Genomic DNA, 8682 nt, shown 5'->3' on the forward strand with positions numbered 1-8682 from the left:
AGAATCAATTAGATTTAAAAAATCCTTTGCCATTGGCTTATCAGGACAACACAAATGAGCATTAAAATCCCCAACAATAAAGACATGATCATATTTGGGCATAATTTCAGCCAAAAATCAGAAAAGTCATTCACAAAGTCCTTATTGTGTTTGGGAGGCCGATAGACCACTGCACACAACACTGTGTAGGAGCGACCCAGTTCAAACAAGCTCAGTTCAAAACTGGTGAATGAGGATAACAGCGATAGCTGCTTTCACTTATAGTGACTCTTAAAGATAGTCGCTATTCCTCCCCCTCAGCCCGACGTCCGCAGGGATTTAAAATAGCAGCAATCATGGGATAAAAGTTCGGTGAAAGTGCTGGACTCACCAACACTCAGCCACGTCTCAGTCACACAGAGAAAGTCCAATCCTCGGGACGTGAACAAATCCTTTAAGACAAAAGTTTTATTCACTAGTGATCTAGCATTTACCAGGCCGATCCTAACAGGAACCGGCGGATCTGCGGCGTTAACTGTCCGGAGAGCCCAACACAGAGGCCGCAGGTTACACATATTCACCCCGTGCCAGTGGGGATGAGGAGCGCAGGGGTCGTAGGGCTGGAACTTCTCATCTGGGCTGACGACAGGTACCAGCCAGGCATTGACAGGGTCCAGTGAATGCCGAGAAATACAGAGGCGAGGCACCACTCTGTTCTCTGTTAAAGAAGCTGAAGAAAAGCATGCCAAACAAGCCTTCAACCTCACCAGCCGACCGCTGCATTTATTCCAGTGGCAGGGGCACTTCCGCCAAAGAGGTGGAATCAGGGCATGGCAAAGGTGAGCTGGAATCCCTGATAGAAGCAGGGGCAAAGTTTTATGTCCAGTATAATCTAACTTCACCAGCTCTTTGGCTGAAAGTCGAAGTTCCAGCAATGCTTGGCGATCATACACCGGTAGAGAGTTAACATTTAGAGTAACAAATGACAAAAGCAGCACAAACATACACAGCATTGGCAGTGACAGATGGCAAGCCACACACACTGGTGCCATCTTGAAGCAAGAAGCACTTCCTCCTATACCGTCATGCCAAACGCCTATGGAGGTCTCCCATGCTTGCTTACAACACTCTGAGAGGGACAGGAGGTGTCATGAGGGGTTGTGTTTTTACTGTAGTGAATCAGGTCATCTGACAGCCAAGTGCCCCATTTGCCCACTGAACCCTAGAAGGGAGGTTCTCACCAGAAGGGAGACCTGTCCGCCCAGCCTGGTGAGTCATGAATCCATTCACACACCACATTCTCTCAAGATTCAAGTACTATTAAAGCTCCCAGACTCGACCCATGTTCTCTCTGCCTTCAAAGACTTAGGGGCATAGGGCAATTTCATCAGTCTTGAGATCGTCGAGAAGTACAACTTGCCCATGGAAGAACTCCAGCCACCAGTGAACCTCAAAGCAACTGATGGAAGCTCCATTGGTGATGGGCTCGTTACAACACACGTCACCTCTTGAAATCCAGATTGAGGCTCTTCATGGTGAACATATCACCCTGATAGTCACTCAAACAGCACAGCATGCTATAGTTCTGGGGTTCCCGTGGCTCCAGCTTCATTACCCCCGATCTCTGCTGGTACCTCATATAGTGAAGGTTACATCAGCGGGCAGAGCCTTTTCTTAACAAGCCACACAGTTATGGAACAGCCTTCCAGGTAGTGGTCAAGACTCAGACACAGTCTCAGTGTTTAAGTCTAGGCTGAAAACATATCTATTTAGTCAAGCCTTTTGTTAATAATTTTATTAGATAAAGGATTAGATCTGGAGGGTCCTCAGGCATAGAGTGTTTTGGTAAACTAGGATGTATGGATGCTGTCAGTTCCCCACTCACTTGCTCACTTGAGTTTGTTGATGGTGTAGTGGCTGCTGCTTTATGTCCAGGGGCTCCCTCATGCCTGTGTTACCTTTTGGCTCTCCCCTTTTGGCTCTATGATGTCATAGTTAGTTTTGCTAGAGTCCCTGCTTGCACTTAGTGCAATATGTATACTGTTCTTACTCATTAGGTGACATTGGGCATACTTAACAACCTATATTCTCTCCCTCTCCCTCTCTCTCTCCCCCCACTCTGTCTGTCCCTCTGAGTTACATGTCGATCCTGAGACCGAGATGCTGACCTCTTCTGCTCCTTGGATCTGCCTGATCCATCCTGAGGCCCTATGTTTGACTGGAGTCTCATCACATTGCTCCTGTGGAGGATGGCCCTATATGGACAGTCAAAAGTCACACTTGGAAGACACTCTGGATTCTTACAGTAATGCTTTGATGGCTGAAGACTACAGTTGACTTGCTAACTTTAGGACTGCAGTTGTCATGAACAGTTTTGCACTCAAGTTTCCATCAATGAATGGTTTATAACATCAACAAAACAGACTTAATGTTAAAACTATAATGAGTTTCACAGTTATACTTTGTGACTATATAGGACACTGTTAAAGAAGTGAGTTATTTATAATCACATTGTCTGTTATCACCCAAATGAAGATGGGTTCCCTTTCGAGTCTGCTTCCTCTCGAGGTTTCTTCCTCATGTCATCTGAGGGAGTTTTTCCTTGCCACCATTGCCACAGGCTTGGTCATTGGGGATAGATTAGGGATAAAATTAGCTCATGTTTAAAGTCATTTAAATTCTGTAAAGCTGCTTTGCGACAATGTCTATTGTTCAAAGCACTATAAAAATAAACTTGACTTGACTTGACTAATCTCCTGGCAACACAGAGAAACTACAATGGTCCCCATCCTGCTTCTAGAACTGCTTGAAACTTCCGCAAGTCACCCTTTCATCCACTTCCGTAGAAAGCCCATTGCCCGGAAACATCAACACTGTTCCTTCCTGTTATCATGACCTCAAAGAAGTTTTCAGCAAGGATAAGGCAAGCAGCCTACCTCCTCATTGAACCTATGACTGCGCCATAGACCTTCTCCCAGGTATGACCCCACCTCATAACTGCATATATCCTCTGTCCATCACTGAACAAGCGGCCATGGAGGAGTACAGGAGGCACTACAACAGGGGCACATTAGACCATCTACATCCCCAGACTCAGTCAGCTTCTTCTTCATGGAAAAGAAAGGGGAGGCCTTCGCCTATGCATTGATTACCAAGGTCTTAACCAGATCACAGTCAAATACCCTTATCCTCTTCCCCTGGTGCCATCAGCCTTGGAACAGTTAAGGTCAGCTACAATCTTTACCAAGTTGGACCTTCGAAGTGCCTATAACCTGGTCAGAATTCGGAAGGGTGATGAATGGAATACCGCCTTTAGCATGACATCCAGGCACTTCAAATATTTGGTAATGCCTTATGGACTTTCTTGCACTCCCAGCATCTTCCAATGTCTCATCAACAACATCTTCAAAGACATGCTGGGATGCTATGTTACTGCTTACATTGAAGATATTCTGATCTACTACCCTGACAAAGGCTCACACCATGAACATGTAAGGTCAGTGCTCACTCGGTTAATAGAAAATCACCTCTATGTGAAAGCCGAGAAGTGTAAGTTCCAGGTTCACCAGCTCTTGTTCTTTGGGTACATCATCAGGATGGAGGGAGTAAGCATGGACCACAGTAAAGTCTCCATGGTCACCTCCTGGCTGACACCAACCACTGTAAAGGAGCTGCAATGCTTCCTGAGGTTTGTCAACTTCTATCGTCGCCTCACCTGTGGTTTCAGCATGATCGCTGCACCTCTCACTGCCTTGCTGAAGAAGGGTTTGTGACGTCTCCGGGTTCGAGCCCCGTGGCCGGCGAGGGCCTTTCTGTGTGGAGTTTGCATGTTCTCCCCGTGTCCATGTGGGTTTCCTCCGGGTGCTCCGGTTTCCCCCACAGTCCAAAGACATGCAGGTTAGGTTAACTGGTGACTCTAAATTGAGCGTAGGTGTGAATGTGAGTGTGAATGGTTGTCTGTGTCTATGTGTCAGCCCTGTGATGACCTGATGACTTGTCCAGGGTGTACCCCGCCTTTCGCCCATAGTCAGCTGGGATAGGCTCCAGCTTGCCTGCAACCCTGTAGAACAGGATAAAGCAGCTACAGATAATGAGATGAGATGAATGAGTAATGACAAGGGATCCACCAATCCATCATCCATTCACCAATCCACTTATTACCCTATAATCCATTCATAAATTCCATCAGGTACTCCACTGTCCATTCACAAAAAACATCAATTTCCCCATAATCCATTCATCAATCCACTAGTTACTGTTTGGAGAGCAAAGAGTTGAGTTCTTTGATGGTACAAGGAACAAAGATCTTTCTGAAGTGGCTCGTTTTTGTCATCAGGAATCTGTCGTTTTTGCTAAATAGGAGATTGCACTAATGGTAGATCATATCCAATTATTTTTAAGGGCTTGGACAGAGTGCCTTATTCTTGGTGTGTGAGTCACTATTGCCGTACCAGTCAGTTATACAGGATGTCAGCATACTTTGGATCATTGCAGAATAGAACTGTATCAGCAGCTGCTTCTTATAACTTCAACTTTTTGAGGACGTTGAGTTTCTTCTGGGCCTTCTTGATGATGATGGGGATATTGAGAAGTACCAAAGTGCATGCTGAATATTAGCAAATGTGACACAAACGTCTTTTCCGGCTGCCTGAAACTCACTTGTGCTGTGTTAATTATAATTTATCAAACAGGAGACAGATTCATTTTCAGGGTCAAGGCTTTTTTATTGTCATTTCAACCATATACAGTTGGTACAGTCCACAGTTAAAACAAAACATTTCTCCAGGACCATGGTGCTACATTGAACATCACAGGACTACAATCTACAATACAATATAAAGTGTATGAGTGGAGCGAGTGCAAACACTGCAGACAGTAAACTACACACAACATAAAGTGCAGACAACAAGGACAGTGCAAAAACAACAACTAGCCCAGACAGAGAGTACATTGCCAACCGGTACCTGTCACTGATAGTGTATGGAAGGTTTGAGTGTACGTTTCGAGGTAGCATATGTAAACAAAATAAATAAATGTAAACATTGTAAAAAGTGATAGTGCATTATTGTTCACTGTGCAAAGTCTGCAGTGTGAGTGGTGTGATCAACAGTCCATGTGTATCAGTCCAATCCCTTAGAGTTGAGTCTGATGTCATGTGGGAAGGAACTGTTACAGAGTCTGGCTGTGAAGGCCCGAATGCTTCGGTACCTTTTCCAGACAGCAGGAGGGTGAAGAGATTGTGTGAGGGGTGTGTGGGGTCGGCCACGATGCTGGTGGCTTTCCGGATGCAACGTGTGGTGTAAATCTCCGTGATGGAGGAAAGAGAGACTCCGATGAGCTTCTCGGCTGTCCTCACTATCTGCTGTAGGGTCTTGCGATCTGAGATGGTGCAGTTCCCAAACCAGACTATGATGCAGCTGCTCAGAATGCTCTCAGTAGTTCCTGTGTAGAACACTGTGAGGATGGGAGATGGGTTTTCCTCAGGCTCTGTAGGAAGTAGAGACACTACTGGGCTTTCTTGGCAATGGAGCTGGTGTTGAGGGACCAGATAAAATTAAAATGAAATGAAAATTAATTTTATTACTTCATTTTATTACAGATGCAAACAAACAACCTAAAAAGTGGTTTAAATACATTGTCTATGGAGTAAGTAAATATTTTTATGTTTACAAATCTGAATTTTTTTAATACAGAAACAGGACAAACACCAAATCCAGCCATGTTGCACACACTTCTGATTTGGGCCGTGTTTGCCACAAATCTCCCGCCTCCAACCAGCCAGAGTTGCTTCAAGGCCACTGAGTCTCAGTGTCGCAATGTGGACTTTGCTCCCGGATCTAATCTAGCAGGAGAAGGCTTTGACATCACCACCATGCAATGGAAAGGGGCCTTCGTTATCGACATGAGTGCCTGGCTCCAGGATGACAAATCCTGCACTCTGTGTAAAAACCCCTACTTGAAAGGTCAAACACAGAAGCTCCCAGTTTCTGTGGTGGACTGGAGACCGAGTCAGAAGTGCAGAATGAAGGTGTCTGGCTCTGTCTACCAGTCTAGTGAAGCCTTGGTCAGTGCCAGCACATCCTCTGTTGACAACAACTGGAAGATAGGCTTGCAAATAATAACTCCAATAATCCAGGGATCATGGATGTTGGCAGGCAGTAACTCTAAGCTGGCTGAATATTCAATGGGGAAAACCAAAGAAGACAAGTACAGCTTCACCAGTCGTGCTGTCTCCTGTGGATATTACAGGTAGGATGTGAAAATGTGTTTTGACAATGCAGTCTCATGCTGATTTATATTTAATTCTACAAATACAGCATCATTTATCTTTGCTTTTGAGTTCTACTTTATGGTCTGTCTTCTAGCTACAGGATTTCGAGCCGTCCACTCCTGCACCCAGAGCTAAGTAACGAGTTCGGAAATCTCCCTGAGACATAGGATGAGTCTACAAAGCACTTATATTACAAGCTGATTGACAAGTTTGGTACTCATTATATCACAAAGGTGAATGTGATAGTAGATTTCCAGTATTAATCTATTTATGAACAATTAATATAACTCCACAGATCTAGAATGGATATAAGAGTGCTTTTGTTGACCGGAAACTGTGGCTGTGTGCAGGTGACTCTGGGTGGAGAGGTTCACTCTGTGACCAGCATCAAGGAGTGCGAGGCAACCCTGCAGGGTCTGAGTGTGGATGAGGTGAAGATGTGTCTCCAATTGGAGGCATGTGTCAGCGTGGGAATAAAGGTAGTCCTGCAAAGCGAGGGTCATCACTGCAAGCAATCCAAGGACAAGATTCTGAGCAAAAGGAGCTTTTCTAACAGCTTCGGTGACAGGTTTGTACTACTCATCTCTCTCTCTCTCTCTGATAAATAAGATGCTGAAATAAAAGTATTCAAAACATATATAAAATATTAGTTTATTCCAAAACATGTGTTTTTATCATCTCCAAAAGGGAAACAAATGTGATCAGTGGTAACACTCAGAATGTCAACCTACTCTTCTCATCAAATAATGACCCCAAGGCATATAAGGAGTGGGTTTCATCTCTGCCTGCTCACCCTGATGTGCTTTCCTACTCACTTGAGCCCCTTCATGAGTTGCTGCCAGCAAAGACACAAAAGTGAGTGCATTTGGGCAATGCCATCAAGGATTACATTGTCCAGAGAGCTCTGCTGAAAAACTGCACAAGCCCATGTAAGATCGGTGTGAAGACCAACCCCAAGGAACCGTGCAGCTGCACCTGCCACAACAAACTAGATGTGGACCTCAACTGCTGCCCCACTCAGAGAGGAGCTGCTCAAGTCACTATAACTGTGATCAAAGCTGAAGGATTGCGTGGAGATGTGTGGGGTCAAACAGATGCACACGTCAAGATCCTCCTCAATGGAAAGATCAATCAAGGCCAAACGCCCATGATCGAAGATAACAACCCCTGTTGGAACCAGAATTTCAATCTTGGAACTGTGGAGCTTACTCAGTACCACAGTGTGACATTGCAGGTGTGGGATGAGGACAGTAATTCAGATGATTATCTTCTTGGGGAATGCAGAGTTTCACTGAAATCTGACAAAAATTTCTGTGCGCTTGATTACGGAACACTGCATTATGCAGTGCAGGTGAAGTGCATCCATGGCTTGGCTGGTCCTTCATGCATGGAGTACAAGCCCTCACCCATGGAGCCACAGCTGGAAAAAGTCTACGTGTCCTGTAACGCTCACCCGATTCCCAGAGGCATGCTGCTGGAGATGGGCGTGCTCCTCGATGAACGAGGAGCGGGGAACGAGGATTCCCCGCTTCAACCAGAGCAACATTCGCAAAGCTAAAGGTCTTGAATTGTAGACCAGTTGTGTTCTTTGTGCAGCGATCGCATATTCACACCAACGATTATAAAGTTTCAAGTAGAATAGGTGCACATATTACTGGCACATTATTACTAAACCTTTTCTGCTCATTTGTGCTGCTTTTTGCCTTTTTGAAAGCTTAATAAAAGTCTCATGATGCAAAATATTGCTGAAGTATTCTTGACGAAAACTTGTGTTGAGAGTCAAACAAAATAATGGTTTAAATTTTTAACTTTTAAAAAGCATTGTCACACTGTAGGAACACCCACAAAACCCACATGACCTACAGAAAATTAGTCTAGCTCTGTGTGTGTTTTATTTTCACAGCTTGAGTGAAGACTTGTTCACTACAGCAGAACAACAGACTGACTATCGCTTTCAAAAACTCTCTTTGGTTCAAAAGAATGTTGTCAGATTAACATAAATTACATATTTTGTTCTGTGCACACCAGAGGTGGACCAAGTACCCAACTTCATTTCTTCAGTCAAAGTACAGATCCCACTGGTCCAATGTTAGTCCGATACAAGTGAAAGTTGTCCAGTCAAATTTTTACTTCAGTTAAAGCACTGAAGTACTTGCGTTAAAAATACTTAAGTATTAAAAGTACATTATCTGTCAACGCATTGTTGTATTATTGCCACAATGCTTACAAAACCTAATGCCTCTGAAGCAACCGACTGGATTTACTGACTAGCTTGTAGAACCTGTAGAATAAACACCTGGTAAACGTTACAAAATGAAACACAGCTGAATTGATAAGAAAATAGCCACTGTCATTTTTAGTTTTTCAATTGTAACATCCCTCCCAGTGTTCTGACCCAGCTCTGGCAGCGTATGCACAAATGTATGTGTATG

At 44.3% G+C, this 8682-nt stretch overlaps 1 pseudogene; it reads left to right on the top strand.

Moving 5' to 3' along the window:
• Positions 1 to 5680: 5680 nt before the first annotated feature.
• On the top strand, positions 5681 to 7824 carry LOC132869358 (perforin-1-like; annotated as a pseudogene).
• Positions 7825 to 8682: the final 858 nt, after the last annotated feature.

The sequence above is a fragment of the Neoarius graeffei genome, chromosome 20 (genome assembly GCF_027579695.1).
Source record: "Neoarius graeffei isolate fNeoGra1 chromosome 20, fNeoGra1.pri, whole genome shotgun sequence".
Taxonomy (NCBI): domain Eukaryota; kingdom Metazoa; phylum Chordata; class Actinopteri; order Siluriformes; family Ariidae; genus Neoarius; species Neoarius graeffei.